This window comes from Schistocerca piceifrons, chromosome 8 (assembly GCF_021461385.2).
Source record: "Schistocerca piceifrons isolate TAMUIC-IGC-003096 chromosome 8, iqSchPice1.1, whole genome shotgun sequence".
NCBI lineage: Eukaryota > Metazoa > Arthropoda > Insecta > Orthoptera > Acrididae > Schistocerca > Schistocerca piceifrons.
In genome coordinates this window covers 283,738,934-283,753,682 of record NC_060145.1, presented here as the reverse complement: position 1 = coordinate 283,753,682, position 14,749 = coordinate 283,738,934, and the positions used below count along the sequence as shown (strand labels likewise).

Sequence of the window (14,749 nt, the reverse complement as noted above, 5' to 3'; positions counted from 1 at the left end):
CAGCAACAGTCTCTCTCAAAGCAGCCGATTTTCGCTACAGTTTTACTATGCCAAATTTAGTCCTTGTGAGCAAAACGTGTAAGCAAAAGCGACAAAATAAGGAACGATACAGCAGTGGGAGCACTGAAAGAATTATCGTATCGCAAGGAAGACACCGGAGAAAACTGCGCAATTGCAGGAAAAATTCTTGTTTCTCGTGTCAGAAATTAAAACGGAACTAAAATGAATTTCCTGATAGTGTACGTACGGAGTACACCATTTTACGGGAGTCAGACATCGGTCATAGCGTACCCGGAGAAGTAATGTTGGAAATATGACGCTATCCACGAAGTTTGAACATGAGATGTGCAGATAAAATATGAAACGAGAAGTTCTAAGAACACTCACTGAGGAAAGTGGCCTATGGAAGGGGCATTAGAGGAGCAGGTTTTGGAGTGTATGGGAGTATATGCTACGGCATTCTGGAGGAGAAATGCAGGGGAAATATTGCGCACAGAAATATTAACCTAAACAGAAAAAGACTTCAAAAAAATCTGTTTAACAGTAGTTAATAAGTGAGTGATTGTTCTGATTATGGTTTTGACAGCTGCGTCTATTTTGAAATTCATACATTTAATTCATACATAATTACATACATGTAATTCATATGTCGCTGAAGGTTATGTTTCATCGGGGAGCCTGTGTAACATGACGAAAGACAGATATGAGTTGACAAGGTTCAAAGCGATATTTTTTCTAGATGTATGATATATTTCCATAGTCATTTATGAATTATGTAAATGTTTTCAGTGCCTGTGTGCGCACAACAGAAATACTCGTACAATGAGTGCAACGAATCAGAAAAATTTGAGAAAGCCATTTTCTTTCTTTTTAAACGGCTTTGGAAATAATATTTCAACTTAGTTATTCTTTCGGAATATTTTCGTCTTGACAATTGTGTTGCATTACCAGGCGTAACATTTAACTAGATAAACACAGAACCAACTACATGTAATAGCCACCATAAAAAAAAAATCCGTGTAAACGCATCTGATGAGAGGCAGTGACATTTTAATGCATAGTGACAATCAGTAATAGAGAAGTAATAGTATCCGATGCAGTAAATCAGTTACCACGCATTTAAAATACAATTAAGATACGCTCTTCGATATAGGAAAAGGCTGAATTCAACGATTAAGTGTCAGGTACAAGATAAAACTAAGCCTAAAATGACTAACAACGTAGAATGTCCACTGTTTGTGTCTTTAATTTCAACTTTCTGTGGGGCGCTATTGTTAAAAGGTGTGGTGTAATTCCGTGGAGCAGCATCAACTGACATAGAAGACTGCCCCGATCAAAATTCATTATTCAGACGACCTCCATTAATGAATCGTACTCTGTTCATGTGCACTGATCAATATCTACCATTTCTTTTGTAGAATCGATGAACAGTTGCATAATCTCATAAAAATGAGCTTGTATCTTTTCATTGGGACTAAAAAATTAACGCGTTTCCTTGTCTATCTCGAGTGACAATTTGAAAAGAGTCTATTGGGGGACACTTATATGTGGCGCCCGAATATGACAATAATGTTAATGTAAACTAAAATGAAACTACGATTTTATAAACGATGTATGTCTCTGATAGGCGTTATAAAGCGGATCGCTGACTGTGCACGACCGCGGAGCCTAAGATACTGTGAGACAAAGAGGATGGTGTATGCAGTTTTTGTGGTGTGCTCTGTGAAGCCACCAAGTATAAGATTAATGTAGGAATTACGAGAACATGGAAGCAGAAGTCTTCATGAAAGCAAGGTAACGATATTTAATAATTATGATTTACGTTTTGCCAGCGCGTTTGTATAGATGAGTTGGCTGATAATTTGTAATTGTTGATTAACCCCAGAACGTAAAAATGGTTCAAATGGCTCTAAGCACTATGGGACCTAACATCTGTGGTCATCAGTCCCCTAGAACTTAGAACTACTTAAACCTAACTAACCTAAGGACATCACACACATCCATGCCCGAGGCAGGATTCGAACTTGCGACCGTAACGGTCACGCAGCAGACTGAAGCGCCTAGAACCGCACGGCCACACCGGCCGGCCCAGAATGTACATAAACTGACTTATAAAAAAGCTAGTTACATACTTCACTTTTGTAATGCTCCTAACATTCGTTAACAGAGGTATATGTAAATTGATGATTTGCATTTATGCTGAATTAGAGAGGTTAGATAGTACTTGCTGTAAAAGTCTCATTGTTTCTGGGTCAATTAGAAAAAAATTGATATATACTTTTTTATCAATGTAATTTAAGCTGCCAAATGTTTTTGAAATACGAAACTTAACTTGAGTTATAATTTCACAAAAGAATTGGGTTTTAGTAATTCACCGCCATCAGTACCGCCTCCCTGTGCAGGTTATACGTTTCTCAAAGACGTTGGAATTTTCTTAAATGTTTTCATTTATCAGCCAAAAGAATTTCGTGTAATTTCAAAGTATTACGGCAAGCATTGCACACCGCTTTTATGTGAGACCAGAATATATCGCGTTATCGCGTTCCACTGTTACTGCTTTAGTTCATTTTTTATGTGCACAGGGACCAAAGTTATTAGTTTTCAACAGGGTCAGAGGATTCAGTGCTTAAGGGGCTGAATTATCACCAGGGACTGTATTTCTTTATTTGTATTGGAAGCTGCATTGCTCAATCAGTTCGTATAAGATTTTGCTAACAATAACACCGAGTAAATACATCACTTGCATTTGCAACACGCTACAAGGTAATTCGAGTTTAGTATCCATTCCACAGTTCAGACATTCATTGTGTAATCGAAAAGTTTTCTTATTAAAAGAACGTTACAGATAGACAAACTTACTTATCATCAGCAGTAGTGAGGACCACATTTTCAGATCCACTGCTGGATAAATGATGTACTAGTATATTAACATAATCTTGAATGTGTCTACCTGTTCTACCTAAAAGGTTCCTATTGAAAACTGCACTAAATTACTCGTACATAAAATACAAGTAAATTCATAAACAACCATGCATTATACGTAAGTAAGAGATAAAACTAAAATAGTTCAAGTTTCTGTTATGCACTACTTCATACACAATGGTAAAGAGGGTGGGCTACATAACGGTGCTGCAGCTGTCATCGTAGGGAAACTGGTTAGGAGAAATGATTAAAGCACTCCGTCTTCAGGCCACAAGTGGTCCATCGGGACCATCCGACCGCCGTGTCATCCTCAGGGAGGATGCGGATAGGAGGGGCGTGTGGTCAGCACACCGCTCTCCAGGTCGTTATGATGGTTTTCTTTGACCGGAGCCGCTACTATTCGGTCGAGTAGCTCCTCAATTGGCATCACGAGGCTGAGTACACCCCGAAAAATGGCAACAGCACATGGCGGCCTGGATGGTCACCCATCCAAGTGCCGGCCATGCCCGACAGCGCTTAACTTCGGTGACCTCACGGGAACCGGTGTATCCACTGCGGCAAGGCCGTTGCCAGAAATGATTAGCAAACAAGTAAATACAGTAAACAGAAGTTTTACTTAAATTTTAGTTTTCTTCAAGCATTATGAAGAAACTCTACGAAAGAACAAACAACAATAAAGTCCAGCTGTTGCAAGAAGCAACTGAAGAAATTATGCGTTGTGAGGCTCCCTCTATTAATGCATGAGCAAACTGTCGCAGGCTTACTACGACTGAAGACCGTCGATGACTCCCACTGAGTCTGAGCCACGTATTTGCCGCCGACCACCCTATATCGCGGCGGCAGAGAGGCACTCGTAGTTGGGGCTACTGAAGACGTGGCTCAGCGGATGTGCGTTATTGGTTCCAACGGAATCCTGCGCGACTACTACCAGCGTCTGTTGGAAACACGTGTTTCTATTGCCAACTGTGATACGCCAGTGAGGGTGATATCGATCTGCGATACAACAGTTTCAGACTAATACAGTCATGTCATTGATTCATAATCATTATTTTCTTGATCCAAATGGTTCAAATGGCTCTGAGCACTATGCGACTTAACTGCTGAGGTCATCAGTCCCCTAGGACCTAGTACTACTTAAACCTAACTAACCTAAGGACATAACACACATCCATACCCGAGGCGGGATTGGAACCTGCAACCGTAGCGGTAGCGCGGTTCCAGACTGTAGCGCCTAGAACCGCTCGGCCACTCCGGCCGGCTTTCTTGATCCCACGTGAACTGAGCATTTATGCATAACAAAGAGTAAAAGATGTGCTGTGGTCTGTTTCTGAGACACTGTGTTGTTTCTGGGATACTGTGCCTACTTTCATCTAGTCTCAACCGTGAGTTCTTTGATTGCTCGATGCGGTGGCACATCAAACCAGAACACATGAAGCTATAGTTCATATTATTACATAAATGCATAAAGCATTTAATTAACCTTTTCTCCTTCTTCGCCGCAGGAGTACTGGATAATTTACAACTGGAAATGGGGGGGGGGGGGGGTCATGGACTAGCAAAGTATCACTTGACACACTAATAAACAAACTGATCTCTTGAGTTACAGGGTTCAACATTAACAAGTTCATCTGAAACTTTATCTACTCGTTTTTCCTAGGCAATGATGTTGACTGTTGTAGCTGAGATCTCGAACTACATGCTCAACACTATATACTGACCTCAGTGCGAGGACGCTACTGTTGCTGAGAGGGAGGAGGTGTTGCTGATTGCACCGAGCCTCACTATCGTCTGTGGTATCAATTCAGCATGCCGACTTCGATGTGGCACAACGATCTCTGGACCTTTGGACAATACCGCAAACTGCTTGATGTGGTCTAATGGTTAAAGGGATATTTCATTATGACCATGCCACATTACATCTCATCAATAACGTTAAAGCACTTTTAATTTCATCGTACATACCGTCCTGTCCCCAAATTTTTACCTGGCCACACTTGTCGTCGACTACAACTTGTGATGCAATGTCAGATGAAGTTAACTGAGATGCTCCTGAAAGAAATCAAGCTCAGTGAATTAATTGCTATTGAATGGATTTTCTTGGTCATGTAGTCATTCAACACACTGCTTTCACCTACTCTTAACAGTGGTTTTTAATTTGTGATCCTTATGTGACACCACGATTTTTTGTGTCTAAGGAATTGCATTTATCCTACTTGTATGCAGTATCAGTTCATTCCCACAACCATTTACGTTTCTATTACACCAGATTTTTTTTAAATTTCCTCTGTATATTCCTTCTATGAGGTATACATTCCTAATTTTATATCGTCTCATTTGTGAACCTGTATTTCCTTTTTCTTCGATAAACTGATTTCAGAAATTAACTTCGGCTTTTCGTTACCGGCTTAACCTTACCTGCGGCTATCCTCCCTTAGTTAACTATTCCTATCTTCGTTACATTAATCTCCTTCTGTACTCACCAACTTCTAATGTTCGTCATACCAGATTTTTCGACTCTTGAATCTTTCTTGTACTTCCACCATTGCTTCTTCGATATACAGATTGAATAGCATGGGGGGAAAGACTACATTCCTGATTTACACCTTTTTTAGTCCGACCATTCTTTCTTGGTCGTTCACTCTTATTATTCCCTTTTGACTCTTGTACATATTGTATATTATCCGTTTCTCCCTGTAGCTTACCCCTGTTTTTCTCAGAATTTCAAACATCTTGCCCCATTTTACACTGTCGAACGCTTTCTCCACGTCGACAAATCCTATGAAGGGGTCTTGATATGAATAGCAAAAAATGATCTTTTTGCCTATTATATTGCAAGAGCCTTATAATAATAGTTCGAAACAAGCAAACAAAATTATTTAATCAACAACAGTTTCATCATTGGACTCATTGCGGCAAACTTAAGTTACGCGACAAGCCTGCATCAACGGGCCGCATGACATCTTGTGCGAAAAGGACGGGCTGTATTTCGCTAAAGCTTCTCCAGGTACCTGTGCGAAAGGTTCAACATAAAGGTAATGTAAGAAAACAGTCAATGTCACAGAGTACTCTCGATAAACGGAATTGCTGTCACATTAATAATAACAATAATAATAATAATAATAAAGAAAGGACTCAGTTTGGTACAGCATTTGTAGCCCACAAATCTATCAGCGACTCTGTCACTGACTTCCAGTCTGCCTCAGAACGTATATCAACGCTCTCCGTCAAATCAGCCAACAAAGCATATACCTTGATCAACGCACACGCACCCACAAATAACTATAACAGGAAGAACCCCCAGAAAGTGGGTGACTTCTGGAATGACCTTGAAGAGACGACAAACAAAATTGCCAAACACCGTGTAATAATCTTGTTAGGCGACTTTAACGCACAATTAATTAGGCAAGGAGAAAAAACACAGGAGAATCACCGGAATCCATACAGCTCACAAGAGAACTAACAAGAATGGGGAAAGATTGATAAGCTTTTGCGAAAATTTCGGCCTCGTAATTATGTCAACACAATTAAAAAAAACAACAAGAAACTGTATACTTGGAAGTCGCCCAACACAATGTTGGGTGAATTCCAGATAGACCATGTGGCCATCTCCAAGGGTAACACAATAGAAATTCTGAATGTGAAAACGAGAAGAGGTTTTTTTGAATCAGACCACCATCTTCTACAGATAAAAACCAGATTACAACCCAATAGAAAAAAGCCAAAACTAAACAAAGTGCTGTGAGCAGACCCCGAATACATGAAACTCAACAATGAAAACATCTTACAGGAAATTAGTCAGACAAACACCACAAACTGAACAGAACTTGTGGCCGTCCTCAAATCCGTGATTTGATTGGGTCAACCCCCGAGAAGGAGAAAACACAGGTGGTGGAATATAATATGTGACCAATGCCTGAAAAAATTTCAATAGTCACAAAACATCAGAAAAACGGCAATAATTTCTAGTAATCCGAAAACAAACATTGAAAACTATTCGAAGGGAAAAAAGAAATTATGACAAACGGCGACTAGAAGAGATAGAACAAAACTTTAAGAAGAATAACATCAGGAATTTTTATAAGACGTTTAAAGAACATATTGCAGGATACCAGTTACCCAATCTTTGCTTCAAGAAACCGGATGGTTCACTAGAAACTAACACGAAGAATAACTGCCAAATCCTCGCAGACTATTTCAAGAAACTTCTCAACTGCGAAAGACCTACATACGATATTCACTACCAGACGTCTACACCAAATCCCGACGCTAAACCACCAACCATCAACGAAATAGTAGAAATTATCAAGACACTGAAAAACAATAGAGCCCCAGGAGAAGATGGAATTATTGTAGAACTATGGAAACTAAATGGCAACGCCTTGCCGCAGTGGATACACCGGTTCCCGTGAGATCAGCGAAGTTAAGCGCTGTCGAGCGTGGTCGGCACTTGGATGGGTGACCATCCAGGCCGCCATGCGCTGTTGCCATTTTTCGGGGTGCACTCAGCCTCGTGATGCCAATTGAGGAGCTACTCGACCGAATAGTAGCGGCTCCGGTCAAAGAAAACCATCATAACGACCTGGAGAGCGGTGTGCTGACCACACGCCCCTCCTATCTGCATCCTCAACTGAGGATGATACGGCGGTCGGATGGTCCCGATGGGCCACTTGTGGCCTGAAGACGGAGTGCTTATGGAAACTGAATGATGAAAGATTAAAACAGGAAAAATCCACAAAATCATATTAAACATTTGCGAAACAGAACAGATCCTTTCTGATTGGAAATTCGCACTCATCCATCCACCCCACAAGAAAGGGGACAAAACTGAACCAAATAATTACAGAGGTATCTCACTCGTGCTGGTCACATATAAAATCCTATCAAAAGTTCTCATGAATATATTAGAACAAGCTGACCCACAAATAGGAGAGTACCAGGCTGGTTTTCGCAAGGGACGATCATGCATAGAACAGATCTGGAATCTGAAAATGATTCTCCAGATGAGAAACACCCGAAACACAGTGGTCATTTTTGTAGATTTGAAAAAGGCCTACGACTCAGCAGACAGAGTAGCGCTCTACAACACGCTGGAAGAATTCAGCATTGACAGAAAGACAAGGGCAATCATTCGGCAAACATTAACTGACGCATTCTCCAAAGTTAAATGTATGGGGGATATCTCTGAACCATTTGAAATTCAAACTGGAGTGGGACAGGGTGACGGACTTTCACCATTACTCTTTAATATCATTCTTGAAAAAATTATCAGGACATGGGAAAAAGAAGTCAAAGGAATCCAAATTGGCATTAGAAAAGATAATAGATTCAGTGTGAAGTGTTTAGCTTTAGCAGATGACCTTGCAATCCTTACAAATAATAGGAAAGAAGCCACTAACGCGCTAGAGAAGTCACATGAAATTGCACAAAGAACTGACCTGCTAATCTCGTATGAGAAAACCCAGTACATAGAAAGAGTGCCACAAGACAAGTTGCCTATTGCGACAACCCGTGGGAAAATCGTACAAGTACCACATATTAAGTAGCTGGGAGAAATCATCCAGCCATCAGGGATCAACCTAAAGGCCAATGAGGAAAGAATAAAAAAACTACAGAAAGCATATAAACTCACGTGGAACTATTATAACAAAAAGTCCATATCCACTATCGGAAAATTGAGGCACTACAACAATGTCGTACTTCCGGAGGCACTGTATGCATCTGCAACAACACAAATAGGTGGGTAAACTAAAATCAAAGAAATAGAGAAACAAGAAAGGAAAATTCTCAGGAAAATTTTTGGCCCGATACAAGAGCAAGGAATCTGGAAGAAGAGACCAATATCAGGATTATATAAATCCACAGACAAGATTACGGATACAATAACGAAAAGAATATGCACTTCTACGGACATATCCACAGGATGAATGAAAGAATTTCAAAGCGAATTCTTAAAGTTATCAACTCAGGCAGGGAAAAAACAAAATGGATAAAAGAAGTTGAAGAGGGCCTCAGACAAGCACACATAACAGTAAACGACGCAGAAACTAGAACTGAATTCAGGAACATCATCAAAAAACATAAATTTGACACCACAACACAGAAGAGCCCAGGATGCAAATGGACAGCGGAGCGAAAGAGACAACACAGTGAACACATGAAGAAAATTTGCGCTCTGAAAAAACATAAACAATCATCATAAATGAATTCAATTTCAAACGCTCTCTTTAAATGGGAATAATCGAAAACAACAATAATAATAAAGCTTATCTTTTATATAGCGCAATATTTAACTCTAAACAAAAGGGCGATTATGGAAGCCCTAGAAATAGCAGAAATAAAAATACTGAGGAAGATTGTGGGGCCAGTTTAAGATCAAACGCAGTTTAAGATCAAACGCATTACTGAAGACGTTGTAGTAGCGAACTTTATACACATACTGAAAAAAAATTACAGACATGGTAAGGAGAAGAACAGCTTCCGATGGTCTCATTCAAGGGATGAATCCTAATAGATTAACAAAAATATTTTTCACCTATTTCGGTAAATTAAAACTGGGTAATGCATGATGCAAAGAAATTGGGCAGAACACAGATGAACTCCGAATTCCTCCAAAAATATTGAGGGATGACTGACATTCAAAAAGAAATTGCAGCATATGAAAGATTTCCATGAAAATCCCAAGAAGAAGGGAGCCACTAGGACAGAAGAAAGTAACATCGAGATATGCTGAGAGGAATGTGAAAGAAAGGAAAAGAACTGCTGACATAAACGTAGTCCATAATTGCCCATACGCAAAAGAAGAAGAATAAATTACACACTTCTCCTTCTAACAGTCAAAGTGTCTATTCACAAATGTAATCCAGGTGCCCATCTGGTAACACAAAAACTACTCGCGTCCACGTAAATTAGAACCAGTAATTCAGCTGCCTACAGAAATAGGTTTCCTCTCAATTAGCATAACTTATCCGCATACCGCTGGTTGTCCAGCAAACTCAGCGATGAGGTAAGCAGGACCCTGCGATAATTCGAAAAGCTCGGTCGGCTTCCATCTCCGGAGTCAGACACTGCGTAGATTAGCGAGCACCAGTGTTCCATATATAGCGAGCTGGAACAGCAACCGGACAACAGGCAGCGGTCGGCTAGACAAGCAGACGGCCGCCGTCCTGAAGCACCGTAGCCTAGAGGATCTCTGGCGGTGACTTCCGCGTCGAACTGTCTAACGTTCTGTCATGTCGGCAACTTGAAGCAGCTAATTTTTAATTTTTTTTTAATTTAGCCTCCAGAATTTCTACGCTACGTAGCCATTTAAAGCACATGAATATACCGAATACATAGTGGTGCCGAGAAAATACACAGATGCATACTTCCGTATGGCAAAGCTCATGCCCTCACAGTGTTTCTCTACAACAAATTTTTAACAGATAGCATAATACGTTGTTGTTGTTGTTGTTGTTGTTGTCTTCAGTCCTGAGACTGGTTTGATGCAGCTCTCCATGCTACTCTATCCTGTGCAAGCTTCTTCATCTCCCAGTACTTACTGCAACCTACATCCTTCTGAATCTGCTTAGTGTATTCATCTATTGGTCCCCCTCTACGATTTTTACCCTCCACGCTGCCCTCCAATGCTAAATTTGTGATCCCTTGATGCCTCAGAACATGTCCTACGAACCGGTCCCTTCTTCTTGTCAAGTTGTGCCACAAACTCCTCTTCTCCCCAATTCTGTTCAATACCTCCTCATTAATTATGTGGTCTACCCATCTAATCTTCAGCATTCTTCTGTAGCACCACATCTCGAAAGCTTCTATCCTCTTCTTGTCCGCCGGCCGCGGTGGTCTCGCGGTTAAAGGCGCTCAGTCCCGAACCGCGCGACTGCTACGGTCGCAGGTTCGAATCCTGCCTCGGGCATGGATGTGTGTGATGTCCGTAGGTTAGTTAGGTTTAAGTAGTTCTAAGTTATAGGGGACTGATGACCACAGAAGTTAAGTCCCATAGTGTTCAGAGCCATTTGAACCATCTTCTTGTCCAAACTATTTATCGTCCATGTTTCACTAGACGCTTTTGCTTTATCAATTCAGACTAGTTCTCTAATTTAATCATAAACGATTAAGGTAATTGAAAATATGAATGCTGTTAAAAACTACCTATTTTACCCTATATTCTTAAGGAAATTAACAATCTGTACTAGTAAACATAATCAAGTCATAGTTTAACGTTGCTACCGAAAATTTTGAAATGTTCTTGACCCATTTACTTACGAAATTTACTCCAAACTCTAATAAGCTTTCGTATGGACGCATTGTACACATTATATAGATACATACACTATGTGATCAAAAGCATCCGCACACCTGGCTGCAAATGACTTACAAGTTCGTGGCGCCCTCCATAGGTAATGTTTGAATTCAAGATGATGTGGGCCAACCCTTAGCCTTGACGACAACTTCCACTCTCGCAGGCATACGTTCAATAAGGTGCTGGAGTTTTCTTGGGGACTGGCAGCCAATTCCTCACGGAGTGCTGCACTGAGGAGAGGTATCGATGTCGCTTGGTGAGGCCTGCCACGAAGTCGGCGTTCCAAAACAAGCGAAAGGTGCTCTGCGGGACTCAGGTCCGGACTCTGTATAGGCCAGTCCATTACAGGGATGTTATTGTCGTGTAACCACTCCGCCACAGGCGGTGCATTATGAACAGGTGCTCGATTGTGGTGAAAGATGCTATCGACATCCCCGAATTGCTCTTCAACAGTGGGAACAAAGAAGGTTCTTAAAACACCAATGTAGAGCTGTGCTGTGATACTGCCACCAAAAACAACAAGGGGTTAAAGCTCCCTTCGTGAAAAACATGACCACACCATAACACCTTCGCCTCCTAATTTTACTGTTGGCACTACACACGCTGGCAAATGACATTCACCGGGCATTCGCCATACAAAGACCCTGCCATCGAATCGCGACGTTGTATACCGTGATTCGTCACTCCACACACAGTTTTTCCACTGTTCAATCGTCCAATGTTTACGCTCCTTATACCAAGCGAGGCGTCGTTTGGCATTTACCGGCGTTATGTGTGGCTTTTGAGCTGTCGCTCGACCATCAAATCCAAGTTTTCTCACCCTCCGCCTACCTCTCATGGTACTTTCAGTGGATCCTAATGCATTTTGGATTTCTTGTGTGATGGTTTGGATAGATGTCTGCCTATTACACATTACGACCCTCTTCAACTGTCGGCGGTTTCTGTCAGTCAAGAGACGAGGCTGGCATGTTCGCTTTTGTGCTGCAAGTGTCCCTTCACGTTTGCACTTCACTATCACATCGGAAACAGTGGACCTACGGATATTTAGGAGTGTGGAAATCTCGCTTACAGACGTATGACACAAGTGACACTCAATCACCTGACCCCGTTCGAAGTCCGTGCGTTCCGCGGAGCGCCCCATTCTGCTCTCTCATGATGTCTAATGACTACTGAGGTCGCTGAAATGTAGTACCTGCCAGTATGTGTAGCGCAACGTACGTAATATGAGTAACGTATGTTTTTTGGGGTGTCCAGATACTTTTGACCACATAGTTGTATGCCCAAAAATGCGCAGTTCTGCTTTCTTCCTCGCAATCGATTATAACATGGAACAAGAAAGTTGTATTTATGTGTTTGGGGCTTATGATTAGAATACCATTACGGAATCTGAATCATCCGAAACTTTATAATACAACCAGTTTGCAGATTAAAACTATGCGTAATACTGTCATGGAAGCTAGTATCCTCACCGAAGGAGCAGCAGGAGAGGTCACTCATACCGTGTATACCAACAGTCCCACCCGATTTACCCATTTATTGTAAGAGATTCTGTTTCTAATCAAGATTTGGTTGACTATAACAAAAAAAAGGCTCAAGGTCAGCGAGAGGAGAAGAGGAAATGGGCTCGATGGGTCTTAGAGTGAGGGAAGAATGAGATGGACAGAAAGATAAGACAAGAGGAGGCGGGGAGTTATTAGGGGGGAACAAGTGGACAGACAGAGAGGGGTGGAGGAGATGGACAGGAAGAAGTGGAGGAGGATGAAAAAAGAGAGGGGAGAGGAGGAGACGGAGAGAGGGAGCGCGGAGTAGGAAATCAGGACTATATCCAATTCCCACACAGCTATTTAGCATTTCCGGATACGCTAGTCACTTTATTGAGCCGGATGTCTTTAGTAAACGAAGGAGAAGACGCTGATAGGGGGAGGATGTAACCAATACTCATCTACGACCGCAAAAATTCCCATCGTTCACAGTCAACTTTGAGAAACGAAAACAAGATATGGGTTACATCAGCTTCTGACTCAGAACGCCACTAACACGCAGATGAACGGTAAATGTTGATATTATTAAGGGGTTGGTCAATATTCTGGACATGACAGGAATGGTGATTTGAAGCAAAAAAACTTCGTATGGATATATTATGACCTATTTGGAATGGTTTCCGAGAGAGAACGCAATGTACAGTGGCATTTATTTTCTGCATTAATCAGCACATCGTCATTGTTTACATTGTACCACACTAGTGTAGAGGACCGGCCGGAGTGGCCGTGCGGTTCTAGGCGCTGGAGTGTGGAACCGAGCGACCGTAGCGGTCGCAGATTCAAATCCTGCCTCGGGCATGGATGTGTGTGATGTCCTTAGGTTAGTTAGGTTTAATTAGTTCTAAGTTCTAGGCGACTGATGACCTCGGAAGTTAAGTCGCATAGCGCTCAGAACCATTTGAACCACTTGAGTAGTGTAGAGGAACTGGAGATGTACAATTTGATACAAGTCACTTGCTGTTTATCAGGTCTGGAAATTATCTCTAATTGATCTACAAAAGCTTCCTAAATTAAAGCGCATGCATGTTGCGCAAGATTTTCAATATTCTCTCGTTTTCTTCGGACAAACTGTTAGTCCTAGAGAAAGACTGAGTACGATCTTTCTTGTAGGAACTTTAATGTAGTATTGCACTGCGACACGTTTTCGTCTTGTTGAAGAAAATCGTACAAAAATGAGATTTAATGTGTTTTGTCTCGAAAACCGTTCCTAACAGGGTATATGTCCATATTAAGTTTTCTGCTTCAGATGAGCGTTCCTGCCGTATTCATGAAAACTGATCATTCCTTCTAGGATACTCTGCATAGATACAGAGAAAATGGGGAGCAGTTAAACCGGCGTCGATTGATGGTGGAAATCGTAGATCGGTCCAAATGCGTCCTGTCCTCCATTTGAAATTGTCGCATACAGACTACTTACAAGCAGCAAGAGCCCCGAAAAACAGCAATACTTAGAGATGTAGAATGTGTTCCAAGAAATGGCAGGTGGATATTATACGGCAACTACAATTTCAATTTCTTACAAGTCAGTAGTTCACGGGCCACGGACTTGTAAGAATTTGAAAGTTTAAGAAATACCGACTTGTAAGCATTTGAGATTGTAGTGGTCGCATAACATCCACCTTTCATTTGTTGGACCACATTTCACATCTCTTACTATTGCTGTTTTCCAGGGCTCTTGCTTCTTGTAAGCAGTCTGTGTGCGACTGTTTCAAATGGAGAACCGTCACTAGGACGTCAACTTCTTCATTATGGCGGGTGTCAGAGTGGGAATGCATCAACAGCAGACTGTTTGTCTACCTCTCCGTTTAAAGGGAACATATTCCAGTACCACATCCAACATATAACGGTTGGTTATTCCATTCCGTCTCCACCACTGGATATTTTAAGAACAATCTAGGAGTCGGTAACGATTAAAATCCACAATAAGAAGTTGAACATACAATCGTCATTGCCTCCAAATTGCCACAGTCTTCGCCGTAAAAACTGAAACACT

The 14,749-nt window shown here is 41.4% G+C and overlaps 1 pseudogene; it reads right to left on the bottom strand.

Moving 5' to 3' along the window:
* Positions 1-3,375: 3,375 nt before the first annotated feature.
* On the bottom strand, positions 3,376-3,493 carry LOC124712594 (annotated as a pseudogene).
* Between the last annotated feature and the right edge of the window lie 11,256 nt (positions 3,494-14,749).